Raw genomic sequence first — 22,707 nt, 5'->3', positions numbered from 1 at the left:
CTCCCCCCTTAAGAGAATCCAGTGCAGTAAATGCTAATTTGGAGAAAAGAGCCCTGGTTTCAAATCCTAATTTCTGTACTTGGGATCATGGAACTGACCACCATTGATCAAATCGATTTTAATGGTTGTCTGATCTTCGGCAAGTTACAAAATGTCTCTGGAATGAGAGGGTTGGGGCCAGATGATTTCGAAGGAGACCTGTGGGGATTCTCATGGACGGTCCATCGCCAAAGAGCCGTGAATTTGGAACCTGGCTCTGTCCCTTCCTCTGCCTGGGCTGTCGCTCACTCTCCCCCAGGGCAGGACAAAGGGCTTGGACTACGAGCCCATTTCTCCGGGTTCAGCCTAAGATAAGGCGGCGCCAGGTGAGCCTCTGGGCCCGAGCCGGGCCGGAGCGGGGTGGGTGGGGGAGGCCGGCCACAGCAGGTGAGTCTGGCCGCTGCGCTTCTCTCCGATGGGCGCCAGGCGTCGCCCCCACTCCTCCGGCCGACCGGCCACCCCGCCCGCCGGCCTCGGAGCCACTCCGGGAGGGGGAAAGGAGGGGGAGGGGGAGGAAGGGACCGCGGGGGGAGGGGAAAACGGAGGAGGGAAGAGGGAGGAGGGAAGAGGGAGGAGGGAGGGGGAGCCAGTGCACATTTCCTGCGTCCTCTCCTCCGACTCGCTCGCTCTCTAGCAGGCACTGAAGGGAAGGAGAGTGGGAAGGCAGGAGGCCGGAGTCGAGCACAGCTGGCCAGCTGCAGCCGGCCCCCGGGGCGTGTACATGCTCCTCGCTGCGCCGGTGCCCTCCCTGAGGCCGCGGGCGGCCTGGGGCTGAGCTGGCCGGCCTGGGGGGAGCCGGCGGCACCGGCGCGGCGGCGGGAGATGCGCAGCGGCCGCACTCCGCTGTCCGAGGAGCAGCCCCTCTGGACGCAGGGCCCCGAGGTAAGAGGGCCGAGATGCGGGGGGGGGGGGGGGGGAACAGGGGAAAGGGGCCCTGGGGCGAGGGCGGGGGCCAGTAGGACTGCTGAGAGGCTAGACTGACAGACGGACTGACCCGCGATCGCGCTGATACTCGGGCAGGGGAGCCGGCCCCCGGGGAACCGCCCCCAGATCTGGGGGGCCCCCAGCACCCCGGCCAGCACCCGCGCCCAACTTCCTGCGCTCGTCCATCCAGAAGTGGCTGCCGCCGCCCCCCTCCCCCTACACACCGCCGGCGTTTGTGTTGTTGTTGTGTGTGTGTGTGTTTGTGTGTGTGTATGTGTGTGTGTGGGGTGCTTTTGCTCGCGTGGGTTTGCTTGCGCCCCCACAGTTGAGCATTGTGCGCCTGTCTGTGTTTGTGCGCTCCGGTGTGTGTGTGTGTGTGTGTGTGTGTGTGTGTGTGTGTGTGTGTGTGTGTGTGTGCATGCGGGATGTGTGTGTGCGCGCGCTCAGGAATCGGGGGGAGGGAGCGTGTGGGTGCGCTTGTATCTGTGTATTGTGTGGCTGTGCCCAAGGATGCGTGGGCTTGTGTGTTGGGGGGGGTGCTAGCCTGCGTGAGTGTACGCTTACATATGTGCATCATGCGTGTGTATGGTATATACGTTCATTTGCATTTGTGTAGGCTTGTATATGAGTGCACATTTGGGGAGTGTGTGTATATGCGTGTGTATGTGTATAGTGGGGGGGGGGTGCCTGCGCTCGTGGGTGGTCGGGCTCCGACGAGCTCCGGAAGAAAGTGCGGACTGGGCTCGGAGCCCGCAGTCCCGGGTAGGGGGCGGGCAGCACCGGGACCTGCCCTCACAGCCCTCCCCTGCCCCCGCCCCAAGCTGGAGAAAGGGGGCGTGGGCACAAACAGAAACACCTACGCCCACTCAGACTCGCCCGCACCCACACACCCACAAACACCCACACAGCCTCAGTGAAACATCCCTCAGTCAAAGTTGGGAGGCAGCCGCCTTTTCCGGAGCCCAGCCTGTACCCCCGGACCCCAGACTCCAGGCCCCGCCGGGCGGACTGGGGGCCGGGGTGTTCCCCAGCCCAGGGCACCTTCCCAGGCGGGTCGGGGGATAGAATCAGCCAGTATCAACCTGGAAACTGTCAGGGGCGACCTAAATTCTTTTCAGACACTAATTATCTTGTTATTTAAAAAGAAAAAAAAAACATCTTTCTCGAGAAGTTAGAAACCCGTTTGCAAACGTCAGGGCTTCAGTGCTTCCCCCCCCCCCCCCCAGCCCAGGCCGCTCCCAGAGCTGCTTTCATTTGCGCCGGCCCAGGGCACCTCGGAGAGCGTTTCCTAGGCCGAGATTGGCGCGGGGGTAAATCTGCCCGGGGCTCGCCCTCGGGGCTATTCCCAGCCGGGGGGGGGGGGGGGTCAGCCCGGCTCTGCCTGACACTTCCTTCCTCACGCTGAGTCAGCCACTTGCCGAGTCTTTGTGTTTTCCCAACTGTACAATGAAATGCGGTCTGGGGAGGCTCGTGAGCCCTGCTGGATCCAGGCGGACTAGGGGCCGGGTTAGTGCCCAAGTCCTACCTTGGGGAGCAGAGCAGAGGGGTCAGGGCGTCTGCGGACCTGCTACATTGTTAGTCACTGGCCTGTGCTTTTAACATCCTTGTCTGAGGAGTTCCGGGGCTTTGCCGACGGACAGGGCGTCGAAAGAGCCTTTGCTTCGGTTGCTTCCCAGCGTTTTCTTTTTTGATGGGTCCTCTCGAGCCAGTTTCAGAAGCTGCAGTCCCAGCAAACCTTGGCCAAGCTCTCCAGTGTGTGCTGTACTTAGTGGGTGCCTGAGAACAAGAAGTCAGCCTGTCTGTAAGCATTTATTAAATGCCTACTATATACTGTGCTGAGCCCCAGGGATCTGGAGAAAAGGAAGGCAGCCTTTGTTCTAATAGAGGAGACTACATTGTAAAGAGCCTTACAGACACCCCAAGGAAAAGGAGGTGGAGTTTTGGCCATTTCCTTGGGGTGCAGACTCCCTAGTGTAAAGGCAGCTGAGCCATGATTTAGTGCAGAGAGAGCCTTTAATGGAAGGCCTAGCTCAAGTGACTTGTCCAAGGTCACAGAAATAGAAAGTCAGAGGCATGATTCGAACCTAGGTCTTTCTGATGCAGAAGGCCAAGCTCCTTCTCTATCCTTTTTCTTTAATTTCATTCGAATAGAGAAGACCCAATGAGCTGACCAAAGCCGATGCCCCAATCCAGTGTGGTCAAGACTTGTCCAAAGTGGCTGGAGCCAAGTGTATGCATCCAAGGTGGGTCACTGTGTACATGTCCAAGGTGGGCTGCCTTAGCACGGTTTGCTTTCTTGGAGGCCAGTCCAGGCACGAAAGCAGTCAGCTCTCTTCATGTGTTATTTATAGCTTTACATACATGAAAGCACTCGTTAGCCGACTTTCAGTGTTCAAGGAGAGGCCAAGGCCCTGGAGCCTTGTCTGTCACCCCTCCACCCCGTGCCTGTGCCTCCTTCCCTCCCCACACAGAGTTGGCCTGTCACCTGTCCCATTTCTTTAGCACCCAGTGCTTCCATTTCAAGGTAACAGCTAGTTAAGCTGAGCATTTATCCATGTTAATATGTTAATGGGCCGAATGAGCTAATGAGCTCACTCCTTATCCCCGGAGCATCTGGTTTGAATAACAGGCCTTTGGAAGGGACTTTAATAGTGGGGCCTGGGGGCGAGGTGGGGACTGCTGAGAGATGCTCCGAGCAAGGGGGTTTTTGTGTTGCCCCTCAATTGGGTTTAGATCAGTGGGTCTTTGTTGTTGTTCAGTCCAACTCTCAGTGTCCCCATTTGGGGTTTCCCTGACAGAGATCCTGGACTGCTTTGCCATTTCCTCTTCCAGCTCATTTAACAGATGAGGGGACTGAGGCCAACAGGGTGAAATGACTTGCCCAGGGTCACCCAGCTAGGAAGTGTCTGAGGCCAGATTTGAACTCAGGAAGAGGAGTCTTCCTGCCTCTGGGCCTGGCACTCCATCCACTGGGCCACCTCCTCCCTCAGAGGTTCCTTAGCAGATTAAAGCTTTCTCTGTGTTCAGAATCTTGCCTGGTCTGGGGCTGTGGGCCAGACTGAGTAAGCTGGGCCTTGGGCCTTGGTCACAGTGACCGAAGGAAATGGCTCTGACCACGTGCTCAGAGGCCTGAAGGACCAGCCTCTGTTCTCTCGGGGATCATGGGGAAGCCAGATTAGAATGTCCATGTCCAGAATTCTATTATTACTCTTCATGTAGACATCTTCGAAAGCCCCTCTGACAGCTCCCATGTGTCTCCTCCTGCACTCGATGTTGCGTCTTGATAGGAAGCCACTACGACTTTGAAAAATGTGGTTACCAAACAGAAGTGTGTCCCCTTCTTCTTGGGACAGAGCCTAAGACAGAGCCGGGTAACGGGCTCCCATCAGGAACTAGGGGTTAGTGGGACATGCTGGACCGAAGGGAGAAGGCCTCCCAAAAACCAAAGCGGGCAGGGTGGTCATTTTACTCAGGCAGAGCTGGGTACTAGGCTCTGGGAAAGGGTCAGAAGGCTGAGGAGCAGGGCCATGCAGAGATGGGGAGAGTGGGCTCCCCAGCACTTATGGCGGAAAGCCTAGCCTGACCAGCGGCCACTGAGGAATGATGCCCCAGGATTCTGGTTCAGAGCTGGCTCGGCCCAGACCAGGGTCAGCAAAGGCAAGTCCTAGCCTCTCTCAAGTGCCCCAGACCCAAGAGGGTTCCTACCTGTTACAATAATGTTTTCTTCTATTTCAGAGTGTAAAAAGTATTTTCAGCTTGCTAGCCAACTTTGGCCTTCAGGCTGACCTCTGGACCTGATCATAGGCTCTTGGGTCTTCAGAGTTGAAAGGATGGGAGAGCCAACAATAAAGGGCATTTATTAGGTGCCTACTGTGCGCCTGGTACTTTAGAATCACTGAGGACACTGAGAAAGGCAAACGATCACCCCTGTTCTCTGGGATCTCACTGTCTAAGGGGGGCACACCCCACCCACCACCACTTAGACAAACCCCAGCCAGGTTAAATGAGAATGTCTGAAGGAAGGCTTTGGCATGCGGGGATCAGAAGGACTTGCATCTTGCAGATGATGGGACCTGAAGCAAGCCAAGCGAGCCAGGAACCAGAGAGGAGGAAGGAGCAGCAAGCTCCAGGCAGGGGAGCAGCCAGGGAAATGCCTGCAGTCTATGGCTGGAATGTCTTCTTCCAGGAATGGTGTTTGATGCTGGGAGGCCATAGGGAGCCATTGCCCTTTATTGAGGAGGGGTGACATGATCAGACCTGAACTTTAGGGAAATAGCTTTGGTGGCTGAATGAATGGAGAATGAACAAGAGAAGGAAGAGACTGGAGGAAGGCCCCTGCCCCCAGCAGCTACGGCAGCAGGCCAGATGTGAGGGCATGGGGGCCCACACGTCAGAGCAGAGAAAGCCGAGTGTTCAGGAGATTTTGCCAAAGTAGAATCTACAGCAAACATGTCAAACATGAAACTCCCTTGTTTCATTCCAACCAGATTAAAATGTAATTGGAAAAGAACAAAATAAATGAAAGGACAATAAAGCATCCCTAACATGACATTTGAAACAAAGTCTGTAGGGTCCTTTCTCTGAGGTTGACACCACTGCTCACTGATGCCCAGAACTTGGCCACAAGTCAGATATGAAGGGTGAGAATGCCGTCCAGCATGGACCAGACAACTGTTGGGGCTGGAGAGGGAGGGAGCCAGTACCTGACAGAATGGCTTTAACCCCATCCAGCCCCATCCCCTCATCTTACAGATGAGGGAACTGAGGTCTAGAGAGGTTCGGTGACTCCCCGTGCCCCATCCACTTTGTGACACTGCCCCTTGGCCCCCTTATACCAGAGAGATCATTTAAAAACCTGAGCCCTAATGGCTACTTTCTAGCTGTTTGACCTTGGACTGATCCCTTCTGTTCCATGGGCCTTAGGCACTTCCACAAAGCGGGAGGGGGCCTTGACCAGGCAGGCCCTGAGGCCCCTGTACCCGGATGACTTTTCCTTAACCCCGGGTCCCCCCGGACTCTGTCCTCATCCCCTTCTTTTCTCCCTCTGCTACTTCACCTGGGGATCCAACAATCATCTCTGTGCCTCTGGCTCTCAGCCTGCCCTCTCTGCTGGCCTTGGGACAGCCCAAACTCCGTGTCCTGTAGACAGCTGGGATACCTCCCTTCTTCCACTTCCCTAGGACTCAAGGGGACCACCAGCCTCCTTGTCACCGGACTGGCAAGCTGGGTGTGGTGCCATCCTTGACTCCTCGTCCTCATCCCCCATCCAGTCAATTGCCAAGTCACGTCAATTTTACCTTCGCAACATCTGTCGTGCTGCCCCCTTTTCTCACCCGACTCTGCCCTGCCCTGGTGCAGGCCCCTGTGGCCTCAGCCTGGACCATGGCAGCAGCTGTGGGGGGGGGGGCCAGCCTGCCTCGGTCTCTCCGCACTTCTGCCCACCCTCCACTCAGCTGTCAAGCTGATCTTGTGTCGCCCTGATTCACTAAACTCCATCCTCTTGCCTCCAGGGTCAAATCGAAAACCCTCAGTGTGGCTTTTAAGGTCACCTGTGATCAGGGCTCTTCTCTCTCTCCGGCATCTTCATGGCTTATTGCTCACCAATCTGTATGATCCGGTTGTTTTCCCTGTACAAGAGCCTCCGTGTCTCTGACCCTGGGCCTTTTCCCTGCCTCTCCCCTCCTCTTCTCCACCTCCTGACTTCCCTCAAGTCTCATCTGAACCCCTTTGTCTGGCTAGAAGCACTTCCCGATCACTGCCCCCCCCCATGCTGTGGTGGTCACCTCTACTCCATCCTGGCTCAGTCTTTTTTGGGAAGAACTGTTTATGAATTCTCCCCAGCCCCCCCCCCCCATTGCCCCATTGAACTTCGGTGCTCAATAAATGCTTGTTGACTGACCTACTGACCACCCGACTGACTCTTGGTGATTCGGTGGCTGTTGGACTGGTAGAAAGGAGATGTTTCTCCCCAGCCCCTCTGGCTGCCCGGCTTTTGTTTGCTGCAGCTCATGATGGGAGGGCAGGTGAAGTATTGGAGGGGGAGTTTCCTGCCTCCATGGAAACAAACCAGGGAGTGTTCCCCAAACTGGCCTGATTTCTGTAGAAGCCGTCTCCCCAGACTGTTCTGCTCCATCTGAGCCCTCAGATAATTCATGATACAACAAAAGAGTAGAGGGATGGACAGGAGAGAGGAGCAAAATCCAGGGGCTGGAGGGGTTCAAAGGCTGACTTGGATATGATGATATGAGTCACCCGGGGGCAGGATCCCTCCTCCCAGAGGGTGCCTCATACTGTGGATTGATGAAAAGTGGGAGGGGCTGGAGAGTGGAAAGAACTCTGAACCCTGACTCTGTGCCTTAATTAAGTCCTCTGCCCCTTACCAGGTGTCCCTGTAAGTCACTTAACCCAACTGAGCCTCAGTGAGAACTAATCTGTGTGAATATGTTCATGGTCTTAAATAGCTAATGAGCTCGCCTTCCCACCTGGGGGCCCAGTTCTTTAGAATAATCAGCCCTTCTGGAAGCAATGCCTTCAGTCCAAAGAATGACTTTAATGGTGGCATCTGGATGGGGGTGGTGGTGTTAGGGTTAGGGTTAGGCTGGCGGAAGCCTCATCTATAAAATGGCCTTAATCATACACCCGGCACCTACTTACCCCTTAGGGTTGGCGTAGACTTCATGCGATGTGACATATAAAGGTTTTGCAATCCTGAGTTTTATTATTGATTTTTTTTTAGTGAGGCAATGGGGGTTAAGTGACTTGCCCAGGGTCATACAGCTAGTAAGTGTCAAGTGCCTGAGGCCGCATTTGAACTCAGGTCCTCCTGACTCCAGGGCCGGTGTTCCATCCACTGTGCCACCTAGCTGCCCCTTATTATTGATAATAATAATAATTATTGTTGTTTTTAATGGACCCAGCTTGTGACTTCATTAGTATAGGGAATGACAGACCCCCTCTACTCATGCAGATTGGCTGCTCCACAATATCTAGTTTGGGGCCACTAAGAGCAGAAGTGACTTGCCCTGAACACACAGTCAGTTCAGACTCGAATCCAGGGTTTCCTGCCTTGGAACTCAGTACTCACTCCCTCCTGCTATGCTACCTCTCATGTTGTGTGGCTATCTTAGGGAATGTCCGTAGTAGATTAGAATGGGGTGGGAGGAAGGGGGGTAGAAATGGGCCCCAGGGGGTTATGCTCTAAATTCCTAGGGGAGACTTGGTCAATGTGGGTGTGGCAAACCCTGGCTTGTTCTCTCACTGCCTGTGTCTATAAAGCCCGGAAAGTGTACATTTAATGGTGAATGACGGGGAGCCTGGGAACCCAAGGTGGAAACCTAGCGATCTTCAGGAGGGTATTAGCACCAACCAGCCCCAGCGGTGCCACTGGATAGCTCTTTGTTTTGGTGCTTTTTCTTTTTTGAGATCACTTTTGTGGGGACAGCTAGGTGGCACAGTGGATAAAGCCACGGTCCTGGATTCAGGAGTACCTGAGTTCAAATCCAGCCTCAGACACTTGACACCTACTAGCTGTGTGACCCTGGGCAAGTCACTTAACCCTCATTGCCCTGCAGAGAGAGACAGAGACAGAGACACACACACACACACACACACACACACACACACCCAGAGAGAGAGAGAGAGAGAGATCACTTTTGCGTCTCACTGCCCTCTAGAACCTGCCCTCCAGGTTGGAAGCTGCCAAGCGCCAAGGGGCTGATTTTAGCTTCGATGTGACAGCAAACTCCCTCGAATGAGATCTCTCCCCAGGTGGAACGCTCTTGTGGGTAGGGCAGCCACTGGCTGGATGGCTACTTATCTGGGCTGTGGTAAAAAGAATTCCCGTCCATGGGCGCATCGGACTCAATGACTGCCAGGCTCCCAGCCGGTCAAGCCTGACCAGTCCTGTCATGCGGCCCTCGTGGCGGTGCTGATCCCATCCTGCCCCCCAGTTCAGCACTTCTCTCAGACCTGCTTTGCCAGCAGACCCCAGAGCCAGAGGGCTCCTCCCGCTTTTCGGCATCCGTTGCTGTTGTCATTGGGTGTCTCGCTGTCCTGCATCGGCTTTCTCCGGGTTCTGCATGGATTCCCAGGGCCTGCCTCTGTTTCTTTGGGTTCCTTGTATGTGTTTCTCACAGTGCGGTGGCATCCTACCTGTGCAGCCACTCCCAAGGGGATAGATTCCCATCGCTAAGGCGCTGCTGTACATACCTGGGGCTTTTCTTCTCTGTCTCGGACCTCCTTCCCCCGGATAATTGAGCCGGGTCCAGCAGAGGCCCAAGGGAAGCCCGACCTACTTTGAAGAGCCAAGGAGGAGACGCGGGGGAGTCTGGGCTGCACCGTCTCTTCGGAAGATCCTGACTTGGTGTGGGAGAGAAGGCAAGGCGTTCCGTTCTCTTTGCAGCAGAACGTCCATTGCAGCATCTTATCTGGGCGGCTAATGCCCCTTGCTCTGTGGGGAATTCAGCTGAACGTTACTCGCTGCTTTTCTGTGTCAGAGAACTCAGTTCTCCTCCTCTGCTCTGTGGAGCGTCGTGCCCAGCTCTCTGATGGCAAAGCCTGATTTGGGGGTTGCTTTGTTTTGTTTTGGTTTGGTTTGGTTTTTGCAGGGCAATGAGGGTTAAATGACTTGCCCAGGGTCACACAGCTAGTAGGTGTCAAGTGTCTGATGCCGGATTTGAACTCAGGTCCTCCTGAATCCAGGGCGGGTGCTTTATCCACTGCGCCCCCTAGCTGCCCCCTGGAAGGTCCTTTGTATGGAGGCTTCCTTTCCTTTCTCTTTCTCTCCAACTTGAGCCTTCCCCACTGGGTCTCTGTTCAGAGGGAACCTGGCACATTTGGGCCCTTATTGGGTCTGCTGGGCTCTCTCCCAGGTGCTCTTTTAAGCAGGGCCACGCACCTGTGACTGACTTCACCGTAAACAGTGGGGAGAATTGGCCCGACTTCTGAAACCCAGCTCGACTCAGTGGCACCCTTGGGAGGGAGGGCTGGCTAGAGTCGGGGGCAGCAATGACAAGCAGGGGATGTTCTGGGGCAGACTCCTGGGATACTTCTCATTGAGTCACTCCCGTTTGTCCTGCCCCTCCTTCCCCAGCACCAACGTCCACCCCTCATCATGGGATGGGTCTGGGGGAGGGGCCTTAGAGACCCTCTAGTCTATCCTGTCCCTTGTCACTTAGTCGACAGATGGGGAAACTCTGACTCCACAAGATGTCTCCCTCTTTGCTGGTGAAGTCCCTGAGGGCAGAGACTGTCTTTTGCCTCCTTTTGTATCCCCAATTCTTAGAACAGGGCCAGACACACATGAATGTTTACTGACTGACCTACTGAGGTGAAGTCTTCAAGCAAAGGTTGAATGCCTACTTGTCAGGTCTGAATGGACAAGCATATATACATATATGTGTGTGTGACACACATATACATATATGCATATACACATGCACACATATACATGCGTGTAGGTGTACACAGACATGTGTGTATATTCGATATGCGCATATGCATGCATGTATAGACGTACGTTTATGCATATACACATATGTATATGTGTGTGTACACACACACACATATATTTATATATCACCCTATGTGAATATAATCCTATATATGAATGACAGAGCTGAGATTTGAACTAAAGAAGCAAATTTAAGTTCGTGATCAGGTGGAACTTCCTAACAAGGAGAGCAACGCGATGACCAGGGAAGCTTCCCCCTCTTCAAGATAATAGAGAGAAAGAAGGATGAGTCCTTGACCTCAGGGGGCTTACATTCTGCTGAAGTGGGGGAAGGGGATAGACACACAGAGTGTACAAGGATTCGTAAAATACGAGGTCATTTGCGGAAGGCGTGGTCTGAGAGGATTCTGGAAGGCTCAGGTGGGAGATTTCACCCTTGTAGGCCCTTGGTAGAAGCTCCCATTCTTTGGGACAAAGGTAGGGGAGAATGGGTTCCAGCTTATGAGGGGGGGGACGTACAAAGACCGGGAGGCCTGATTGGTTCATGGACCAGTAAACTGGCCGGTCTTTTTTACGCTTGAAGAAGAGTAATGTGAAACAGGACAGGAGCAGAAATGCGCCGTGATCTATATCTTATTGTAGAGGTACTGGGGAGTCAGTGAGGGTTTGTGAGGAGGGACGTGGTCAGGCTTGTGCCTTAGGAAGATGATTCTGATTATTCTGTGGAGAAGGGGTTACAGAGGGGAGAGGCTGGAAGCGGGGAGACCCAACTAATTAAACAATTTCTTCTTGTCCTAGTCCCGAGTCAGAGTGAGAGATGTTGTGGGGATGCTCTGCTCAGATTTCTAAGCCCTAAAAGTTCTCCTTGCACCGGCGCCCCCATCCCCCATCTTATCTCCACATTGAATGACCCACAAAGGAAGATAAACAAAAGATGTCCCTGGGCCTGTTGTGACATGAGACATTAGGAAGTGGTTGCTTCACTCCCAGGGTATTGATTCATCCCCTCCCTCCTGTGTCTGGCTGGGGGCTCCATATTGTAAGACTTCTTTCCAATCACGCACAGACTTTACATAATGTTTCTCCCCGATAGAATAAAGCCTTGAGGGCTTTTTGCCTTGGAAGCACATTCAACACAGCACGCAGTGGACAAGCAGCTTGTTGGACTGAGCGGGGGACGTGGCATTGGAGGAGCCAAGTGAGGGTCTTCTCCCCAGGGGAGCACCTGGGGCTCTTGAAAGCTGTGGGAAAGGCGGGCTGAGTTTGGGTGAGTTTGCAGAACTGCCTGGAGGGGGATGAAGTGGCTCTTCTAATTGGATAAGGCTGGATTGGGCAAGAACTACCAGCATCCTCTTTCTGTCTCAGAGCAGAGGAAGCAAACCAAAGTGTGGCCAGAAATGGGAGGTGGGGCTCTGCCTGGGAGAGGGACTTGGTTGACAAGGCTTTCAGAAGCAGAAGGAGGATTCTCTGGGAGCCACTGGAGGCTTCAAAAGTAGGATAGATCCAGGTGGTCAAGTCGTCATCCAGCAAGTGGAACAAGATGGTCCCAACCAGGGCTGGTTCTGTCTAGGTTTGTGGTAAGCTATTTTCATAAGCCACTGAAATGACAGGATGTATTACCATACTTCCTTAAAGACTCCTATTTTATTTCCTCTTTTTCTTTCTTCCATTATTTTGTTCACATGTAGAATTTACTCAGGTGGGGAACTTCCAGTGTGATAACTCCTTTTACCAGTGCAGATTGCAACTCTTCTGTCATCTATAGTTTTCCTGAGAAGCTAAGTGACTTGGTTAGGGTCACCCAGATAGTATGTATCACAGGTGGGACTTGAACTCAGACCCTTCTATTTACTGGACCACAACAGACTCAATTTTTTTTTTAATTTTAGTTGAAAAGAAACCTGAAAATAGACTTTATCCAAGTGCCCTCCCTTGTAGTCATGTGAAAGATTTCTATCCCAACCTCCTGCTTTGTCTCTGTAGTTAATTCAGTCCCTTTCAACAAATGTGTTAAATGCCTCCTGGGCTCCAATGGGGGCCAAAGGATGGATCCTGGGAACTGATCTTTATTTAGCGTTTTAAGGTTTGTGAGGTTTTTTGCACTCTTCTCTCCTTGCAGCCTCACAACAGCCTCTGGGGATGACAATGGATTGTTATTATTTTTTAATCATTTATTTATTTTTAACATGCATTTTTTTCTTAAAATTTTGAGCTCCCAATTCTCTCCTTCCCTTCAGCTCCTCTCCCTCCCATTGAGAAGACAAGCAATATGCTATCAATATAACTTCAGCAGAGCTGAAGCTCAGAGCTCAGAGAGGTTAAGAGACTTGACCGGAATCACACAGCTTTTTAGCATCCTAGGCTAGGCTCTCATTCAGGTTCCTCCTGATTCCAAAGGCAGGGATCTTCCCATGGTTCAGCACTGCCCCAAGGGTAGGTGGCACGGACCTCTGCACTGAAGGCAGAAAGGCATGCTAAGGCTGTTCTGATCTTCCCTGTGCTGTTTCTTCCTTGAGCTTACTTGCCCATTTGAGTGGACTTGGAAACCATAAGCCAGGCAATGTCTTGATCCTTTGGTGCCTTTGTCAGATCTTGGCAGACATGAGCTACAAACTGCCCTTTTCCACTTCAATTAGTCATGCCTGTTTAATAATAATTAGCATTTACATGTTACCTTAAGGTTTGTAAAGCGCACATTATCATAGCACATTTAGTCTTCTCAACCACCCTGTAGAAAACTGAGGCAGGGAGAAGTTGAGTGACTTGCCCAGGGTCACACAGCTAGTGTCTCTGTGCTCTTATCCTACTTAGAATTATGGATTTTTAAGAGTCAAAAAGGACCTTAAAGGATCATTTCTAAACTCTTATTATTTTAGAGAGAAGGACATTGAGGTATAGGGACTGTTATTCTTGACTCCTCCCTTTCCCTCATCTCCTCTGTCTTAACTCCAGTGACTCCCTGTTGCCTTTAAGATCAAACAGACACCATAGTTTTGCTTTTAAAGCCCTCTCTATAGCACCCGGTCCCCTCCTCCCTTTCTAGCCCCCATCCTGAATCTGTGATCTAGCAAACCTGCCCTCTCTCGGATCTCCACAGAGTACTTGCCATCTCTAGCCTCTGTGCCCTTGCAGTAGCTGTCCCCCATGCCTGGAGCACCCTCTCTCCCTACCTCCGCCCCAGAGGCCCTTTTCTTCCTTTTAGGGGCTGCTCAGAAACCACCTTTGGCAGGAAGCTTATCCTGTCGCAGTGCGTGCCCTCCCCCACAAACCACCTTCCAGCTTTGTGTGTATTTCTCTCTCTTCACTTTACATTTGTGTTGGATACATAGATTCCATAGACTTGTCTCCTCCCTTGGAAGTCCAAGTCCTTGGGAGTAGGAATGTCCCATTTTTATTCCCTGTTCCTGGATCGCCAATTAGTTAACACATCCTAGGAATTGCATCTTTAACAGTTGTCCCCTGTGCTGTGGGGGCATCATCAGCCCTATTTCACAGTTGGGAGAGGCGAGGATCAAGGAGGCAGAGGGAAGGTGACATAGCCAGTAAGGATGGAGAAGGGGCTTCCTGCCTCCACTCGATCATGGTCCGTCTGCAGATTCTGCATCCTGAGTGCATCATGCCAGACTTAGGGAGTGGCCTCGTGACCAGCCCTGGGAGCACGACAAGTCTTTGCATTGATCAACATCTCAAGTGTAGGAGACTTGTCTGTCTCTACTGGGTGTGGTCAGTATAGAAACTTCTCTGGGCTCTGCTGCCTTATCTCTGAGCCTTCTCCCAATCGGTCCCTTTCACATTACATTCATTTGCCACAGTGTATTCAGCAGACCAGACCAGACCACAGTTTGTAGAGACCTGCTTGTTCACATGGCCCTCATCCTCTCTCCTCGACCTCTGAGGTGTTGATGTTGTGGTGGCATCACCCCTGGGTTCGAGTGTATGCACGGCGCAGTAACTTTGGGAATGCTGTTCTAAATTGCTTTCCAGAGTGGTTGGTGCAGTTCATTATTTAGCACCTACTGTGTGCCAGGCAGGCAACTAGGGGGTGCAGGGGATAAAATGCTGGTCCTGGAGTCAGGAAGGCCCATCTTCCCTAGTTCAAATCTGGCCTCAGACACTTCCTAGCTGTGTGACCCTGGGCAAGTCACTTTACCCTGTTTGCCTCAGTTTCCTCATCTGTAAAATGAACTGGAGAAGGAAACGCAAAACAGGCCAGTATCTTTGTCAAGACAATCCCAAATGGGGTCGTGAAGAGTCGGCCACAACTGAAAAGGACTGAACAGCAGAAGTGTGCCAGGCAGTGTTCTGGGAGCTGCAAATACAGGGACATCAGTGTGCCTGCGGTTTCCCACAGCCCCTCCAGCAACTGCCATTTCTGTTGTCTTGTTTTTGCATGTGAGGTGAAGCCTGGGTTTGTTTACTTTGCTTTTCTCTATTGGAAATTTGAAACCTTTTTTTCTTTTTTCATTTGGCCGTTGCTAGCTTGGATGGGGAAATGGCCCGTTCATACCCTCGGACCGTTTGTCTATTGGAGAATGGCTCTTATACTTAGAAACTTGGATCCGTTTCATACGTATCAGAGAGACTAAGGAAGGGGTAGAGTGGATGGAGATTGTGTTGTTAGGAGGATTGGCCTGGCAGAACTTTGAATCGAGTCAGATGATAACATGCATGACAGCGTGCATTCTGTCACGGAGTGCACGGAGTATGTCCATCATTCCATCTGCCTAGGTTGGCCCTGCTCATGGAGAATGAGCCGGGCCCACAATTGAATAGTAGTTAGAGAGTGGGCTGGGTGGCCTCTGGGAAATTCTTTGTAATTCTTGGAATTACTCCAAGCTTCTTCCTGAAATAAAGACCCTTTTAAAAGAAATCCACTGCCTATTGGCCTTCTAGGGATGTCTGGTATCGAGTCATGGTGTGCCAGTTTCTGAAGAGCTGATATTGAACATCAGGCATAGGGCAAAGGAGGTGGGCCCAGGCTGGCCGGGTCACATTGTACATTTGGAATTGGGCTGGAGAAGTGGCGCAAAGGAGGTCATCAGAGAAATGTATGGCTGGGGGAAAATGGGCCAGTCACGTAGCAAGAATGAGGGATGACAGATGGACAGCCTCAGGCTCCAGCTATATGCTTGCAATGTCCCCAGAACACAAGGGGGAAGAGCACTGATCACAGAGTCAAGGAACCTGGGTTCCAATCTCACCATGGGTGTTTACTACCTGTGTGACTTCATTTTGGATCAGACAGCCCCAAGGTCCTTTCCAGCCCTAAAGCTAGAATACTGTGACCCCAGCATGTGGGATGAATTCTCTGTGGAGGATGTGTGGGGGAGTGTGCATAACAGTCACATAAGAAGTAAAGTCACAGGATGAGTGGATCCCACTCCATTGTTAGAGAGAAGCCACTTTGATGAGATCACAGGCCTGTCGGAGGAAATAAATTATGAGTGTAATGTAATTCAAGAGCATTCGATGAGAAAGTTTGTCCCCTCGGTGGTTATTGTCTCTCGCGCTTCGATGGGCATACGCGAAAATGAGATTTTTGCTTTCGAAGACTATTGGGGCTACATGAAGTTACAGATCTTTGAAGTACGTAATTATTTCTTCAGCAACCAGCCCCAGTGCACACGGAGATGTCACAGCCCACATGTCACCCCCAGGGATTGGCCATGCAATTATTACAGAGAGCTGTAATTTCCCACAGGCTCTGATGAGCAGCCGGCAGGAAGTATTAATTGGGTAATGCTTGTTTTCCACCTGTGTGTTAATGACTCAAACATTGCTTCCAGTTCTTTCTTCCAGAAAGCAGAACCAATCACGCTTGGAAGACTGTTCCCTGATGGCCTCGGCCTATGCCTAGGCTTCTGTCTGATCCCCTAGAAGGGACTCATTTTGCTTGTAAGCTCCTCTTCCTTTTTTTGTGTGTTGCTTCCTAAGCCACGGCTTCTATTCTCTTTCAATTCTTCCATATCCTTACCTGCTATAGACACAGCATCTTGGGGTTTAACGTGGAGAGGAGCCTGGGGGGTCATCCGAACCCAAGTCCAGATTTTACAGGCGAGGGAAACTGAGTCTAACTTACTGAAGATCACACAAATCACATGCCCCACAGGCCTAGAGCTGAAGGCATCTCAGGGGTCTTTGGGGGCAATCAATGCTCTCATTTCACAAATGAAGGAATCAAGGCCTAGCGATGTTCAGTACTTACCCAGGGTCACTCGGGGTGGAATTGATTTCAGTTCCACAAATATTTATTAAATGTGTTTCCTGCTGAGATAGCAAGCATCAGAGATGGACCGTGAACCCCGACACTGTGGCTCCCAGGCCATACTTTTCTTGTTCTACCCTCCTCCTTTCCAGAAGAGAACTGGGATTCCCCCCCGAGGTCTGCCTCCAGCCCTTTTGGGGCTAACTCTACAATTATTCTTCTTTCAGCTTTCCTCAGTCCCACAGCCTCTTCTAAGCACGGCCCTGACCAAGCACTGGGACAGGTGCTGGAGGTACAAAGAGAAAAGGGGCCATCCCTGCCCTCAAGGGGCCTCCCTCCTAATGAGTGAGGGCCGAGCGAGATGGGATCATACAAGAGCAGAGGAAGGTCCCCTTAGGGAAGGGGTTTGCAGCCTCTCTTGGAGGAGGTGGAGGCAGGAGAGGGAGGTTCATTCGAGGAGCCAAGACCACAGAGCCGTGTGGCTGGACTGTGCGTGGTCTAGGGAGGGGAAGAGAAGGTAGAAGGCTGAGGAGCAGTGTGAGCCAAGTCATGCAGAGCTTTACATGACAAAGGGCTTAATCCTTGATCCTGGAGGTAATAGGGAGCCAGTGCGGCTGATTGAGCCACGGTGGTGACCCATTTTAGGATTTAGGAAGAAATTCGTCTGGCAGCCGAGGGGTTGATGGTTTGGAGGGAGGTGAAACATGAGGCAGAAGGTGAGTGAGAAGACTTTTGTTTTTCCACATGTTAACAGGTCCTCAGAAAGCCCACACTCGACCGCATCTTCCCTGACCTAAGGGTTTGTTCATGTTCTTTGGGTGACAGCTTCTCCCCTCGGCCCATCCTCCTCTGTCTGGGGGCTGGTTTCTGTTGTTTGCCCTTCAACCCCTCCTCTCGTGTTGCCCACGGTAGGGGCAGGCCCCCCATCCCCATCCTCTTCCATCAGCTGGCAGGGGGCGATGCCCCTTTGGAAGGCGATTCAGGTGGGTTCACCGGGCATCTCTGGCTCTGCCCATTTGCCTCTCCTGCTGCTTGGGGTTCATCTCACCTTGGGCATGGGAGGGCAGCCCGAGGCTCAGGAAAAATTGGAAGCGGAGTTTCACAAAGGCAGATGGGAAGCTGCAGGGACAGAGGGACCATAGACTCCTCACCAGATTTGACTCTTCAATCCCTGTTCGTCTGCTCTGAAGGACCTTCCCCCACCCCACCCCACCCCACTGCCAGGCGGCTTCTCTCTGTCCTCTCCACGGGCACCCAGGTGGAGGAGGGGGGAATAAACACAAATTCTACTCTCACTTGCCAGAAAAGTCCATAGGTGTGTCCTTACCGGGCACCACTGACAGGGTCTCTAGGTGAGGCAGGACCTTCGGATCCACCTTGTGTGTGCTCTGGTGGACTTGGTGCTGCCTGGCCCAGGCGTCCTCGGAGCCCACTGGCCCACGGTTACCTAGTGCTCACGGGGTCACGGGAAGGAGGCGCCCCCCAGACCCCCCAGGGAGGCCGTCGGGGCTAAATGTGTGTAAAGTGTGTGAGGCGCATCACAGTCAGTGACACTGAGGCTTGGAATTTGAGCCTCGGGCTCAGCTGCATTCTGGTGGCTCCTTTCTCCAACCCTATGGGCCCCTCCCGTTTCTCTGGGGCCTTTCCCCACTAGAATGGAGGCCGTTTGAGAGCAGGGGCTGGCTTGCTTTTGGATTGTACTCCCCAGTGCTTGGTGTCCTGTCTGGTGCCTGGTAAGCACTTAATCCGTTCTGGTCAACTTGGAGTGGAGGGAGAACTGACCTCAAAGTGAGAAAACCTGGGTTCAAGTCTTGCCCTTAACCCATAATGTGTGACCCTGGGCAAGTCACTTTTCCTCAGAGGGCTGCAGGCACTCCTACTTCTGTAAGCAGCAGAGAATGTGTCTGTCTGCTTTGGAGACAGAAGAGAGGAGGAGGAAATTCTAGCGGTAAAATTCAAGTTCTGGTCAAAAATATTGTTGGGGGGAAAGAGAAGACACGGGCTGAACTTGAAATCGGTGGGGTTTGTGCTTTAAATGTGGGTGAATGGTCCCACTGGTCAGTCAGCACACAGGGCAATGGGTGACACCAGGCGGGCACTGACCAGTATTGGCCAGAGCCCCAAAGAAATTGGCCCAAGGCTGGTAGCGGGTGAGGCCGCAGCCATATAGCCACAGGACAATGTTCGGCCTGTCCGGGCCTCGGCCCCCTTTCCTCACCCTCATCATTCTTCTCCCTCCCCTTCCCCCCAACCATTGGCCTGGAACTTTTCAGTTCTAGACCAAGCCAGGTGTGGACCTGCTGAGTTCCTCAGTAGGATAATCCCTCACGTTGGCAGAGAACTTTGAGGTTTGCAGTCCCCACTATCCTATTCAATGCTCACAACAACCCTTTGAAGGACGGTCTTTCATTTTACCGATGAGACGTCCAGGGCCAAGAGACACTAAGGGCCTATCCAGGGTCTCAGAGGCAGAACAATCATAGCTAATATTTATATTTGTATGTGCCAGGCACTGTGCTAAGCACTTCACAATTATTATCTCATTTGATCCCCACAACAACCCTGGGAGGTAGGGGCTCTTATTATCACCCCCATATTACACTTAAGGAAGCTGAGGCAGAGAGAAGTTAAGTGATTTGCCTAGGGTCCCCTGAATAGGAAGGGTCTGAGGCTGGATTTGAACTCAGGTCTTCTTGATTCCAGGCCTGGCCTGGCCATTTTACCACCTAGATATGAGAGATATCTCCACGCCATTTCTTTGCAGAGGTGGGAGATCCATGGATGGTGAACACTGCATATATTTTCAGACTTTTTCCCCTATGTTGATTGATCTTGATTTTTAAAAAATTATTTGTTGTATGGGGTAGCTCTTTAGGAGGGGGAGAGAGGGGATACTGGGAGAAATTCTGGTGATGTAAAAACAAGGGATAGCTGTAAAAATGTATTATAAAAAAACCTAAAAACCAACCAAAAAAATAAATAATTGCATCGGGAATCATGGTTAGGAAGTAGCCTGGGCAGCGACCTCTCACCTGAGGCAGCACCTGAGCGGGACCTCAAAGGGCTTTGGGAGTTCTGAGAGTCATGGAGGACATGCAGCTTGGAGGGAGGAGGCCATGTATGAGAAAAGCAAGTGTCCTCATTGGGCTGGAATAAGAAAGTGTGAGGGGAGTCGCGTACCAGGTTGGAGCTAGGTGAGGAAGGGCTTTTAGTACAAAGCAAAAGTGATTGTATTTTCATCTTGAGACCAGAGGAACCCGGAAGCTTCCTGCATTTGGCTGTTGGATGGAGGATCGATTGGAGAAGGCGAGACCCTAGATGGAGGGAAGTTAATTTTCGTTCAATAAATATTTGTTAAGCACCTTTGTTGTTCAGTCATCCTGCCCATGAGGTTTTCTTGGCAAAGATTCTGCAGTGGTTTGCCATTTCCTTCTCAGTTCATTTTATAGATGAGGAAACTGAGACAAACAGGACAGAATGACTTGCCCAGGTCACAGAGCTAGTAAGTATATGAGGCCAGATTTGAACTCAGGTACTCCTGAATCCAGGGCCGGTGCTCTATCCACTGCGCCACCTAGCCGCCCCTTAGACTTCCATTCTTACAACAACAGGTATCTATTAAGCACTTTGGCCCTGCACTAAGGGCGAGGAGACTATTCCTGTCCTCAGGGAGTATTCATTCTAATGGGAGAACAGAGGAATGGGCAAGGTGGAGAAAGTCTGGAAATGCAAGGAAAGTTAACTTTCTCTGGGGTGAGAAGGTCTGCGGTGGCCTGGGGGAGGAAGCCCAAAGTGTGGGAAGAGAGCCTGGACAGTGGAGCTTCTGGGGGTGAGGCAGGGATCAGCCAAGCAGAGGAAGGGGTTACTGGGACGAGAAGGTGGTGATGTGCCCCCAAACGCAAGGAGCTGATATTATCCTAATCTCACAACAACTGCCATGCAATAATTATACTATATAAAGCAATTGTCTATAACATACAACAAATACAACATTCTAGCAAGCATTGTGATAACGTCGGCCTAATTGTTGTCAGCCAGCTCTGATCCTGTCTCTCCTCCTCACCTACCCTCCCCCCCCCGCCCCCCCCCCTTAGAGCTCTAACCACAGGCAGCCCCAGGAACTGACCGAAGACCCTGAGTGATAAGTGGGCTCCATCCCTGTGAAACCACAGACCTCGAACTATGCCCCAGGTCACAGTGAGTGACACCGGGCCTAGAGCCTGCATTCGTGACTCTCAGCCCAGTGTCCTTTCAGCTGCATGAAAAAAAAAAAGGAAAAAATTTAGAATGACTCCATCTGTGTGACCCTGGGCAAGTCACTTAACCCCCATTGCCCCACCAAAAAAAAAAAAAAAAGAACGACTCCATCTTTGGCCTTGGCCAAGGGAGGCCTCCACTCATTTGGCAGCATCTTGGCTCCTGGCTGGTAGTCCCATCTCATGGAGTCACCCACCAAGGCAGACGGCATGGAGAGCCTTGTGAGGCTGCTTCTCTGGTCAGGCCTCAGTTTCCGTCTTTGTAAAAGGAGAGCCTGGGCCAGATTCTGGCCCCTTGGACTTCTAGGCTCTAAGTTCCACGTGACAGGGAGTCTGTGGGGCAGCACTCGGTCTTTCACCAGTACTTCTTAGATATGACAAGATGCTAACTTGTTTTTACAAAACTTTACTCAGAGCAGCCCCAAGGAGATGGTTTATTCATTTTGTAAAGTTGGGGCTGGGAGGCTTCAGAACCCGGACTTCTTTCTCTGGGCACTTTTATCCTGAACAGACTTCCCCACCAAGCCCCAGAAAGCCATGGTTGGCATCACCTCATCAGCTCCACCTCATCAGCGCCCTCTGCCCATCTGATCCAAAGGTGGGGCCATGAACTCTCAGATGTCTCTTCTTCACCTGGTTTTCCTCTTTTCTGAACAACTTCCTCACCATGCTGCTGCTTCAGGGACCTTCTCCTCACTTCCCCCTCCAGTTTCCATCTGTGTGTTGTCTTCCCCAACTAGATGGTAAGCTCCTTGGGGTCAGGAACTTTCCCCCCATTTGTATCCCCAGCACTTAGCACAATGCCTAGCACTTAGTAGGTGGTAAAAATATTTGTCTGTAACTGGAACTCTACTGTCATGTTGGTGCCCCTGTCTCAAAAGCCCTTCCAGGGGAGAGCAATGTCGGCTAGGTCCCTCCAAGCTGGAGAAGCATCAAGCCTGGGTCTGGGGGCAGGCTCGGGTTGGCTGTTCAAGGACCAGCTGAGCTCAGTCCTGAGGGGCTTGTTGCCAGGATGGCCTGAGTTTCTTGGCCGTAGCAGCAAAGAGAGGCCATATGCTTGGAGACTGGAGGTCTCAATCTGCGTCAGCACAAGGAAAGACCACACGGAGAAACGGCTGGTCCCTGAAGTAGAATAATTGGGAAACTGGAAAGCCAATGTTATTAAGCTACAGGAAGCAGAACCTCCAACTTGAGTCTTTCCAAAGAAAATCTTCTAGCATGCTAGAAGAGCCTTGGAGTCGGATGGAAGATATGTGGGCTCCCATTCCTTCCACAGCTTACTGCTGGTATAACCTGGGGCCGAGTCATCAAACCTCTCCAGACTCATCTTCCTTCTCTGTAAAGTGGGAGTAACAATGTGGTTGGTTGGTGTGAGGATCAAGTGAGATGCTCTTGGTGCACTGAAGCTCATTAAGCACAGAACATCACAGGGGTTGCTCCGATGCTTTCTTCTCTTATTTTATTTTATTTTTGTGGGCCAATGAGGATTTAGTGACTTGCCTAGGGTCACACAGCTAGTAAGTGTCAAATGTCTGAGGTTGGATTTGAACTCAAGGCCGGTGCTTTATCCACTGCACCACCTAGCTGCCCCTCTGATGCTTTCTGTAGGGATGGACAAAGTGACAGCTTCCCCTTTTTACTTATTTTTTTTAAATTTTTTGTTGTTTTTTTAGTGAGGCAATTGGGGTTAAGTGACTTGCCCAGGGTCACACAATTAGTTAAGTGTTAAGTGTCTGAGGCCGCATTTGAACTCAGGTCCTCCTGACTCCAGGGCCAGTGCTCTATCTACTGCACCACCTAGCTGCCCCCCTTCCCCTTTTAAAAGCAAACAA

At 51.9% G+C, this 22,707-nt stretch overlaps 1 protein-coding gene across 3 annotated transcripts in view; it reads left to right on the top strand.

The window, feature by feature from the left end:
* Window positions 1–640: 640 nt before the first annotated feature.
* Window positions 641–22,707, top strand: part of PTPRE (protein tyrosine phosphatase receptor type E) — a 172,539-nt gene continuing 150,472 nt past the window's right edge. For all 3 annotated transcript variants that reach the window (XM_043984522.1, XM_043984521.1, XM_043984519.1), the window contains exon 1: window positions 641–921. The gene's annotated coding sequence lies outside the window, so the exon portion shown is untranslated. The remainder of the gene's footprint in view (window positions 922–22,707) is intronic.

This window comes from Dromiciops gliroides, chromosome 2, assembly GCF_019393635.1.
Source record: "Dromiciops gliroides isolate mDroGli1 chromosome 2, mDroGli1.pri, whole genome shotgun sequence".
Lineage (NCBI taxonomy): Eukaryota > Metazoa > Chordata > Mammalia > Microbiotheria > Microbiotheriidae > Dromiciops > Dromiciops gliroides.
The sequence above is the reverse complement of the archived record's forward strand: the minus strand, read 5'-3'. Positions and strand labels throughout refer to the sequence as shown.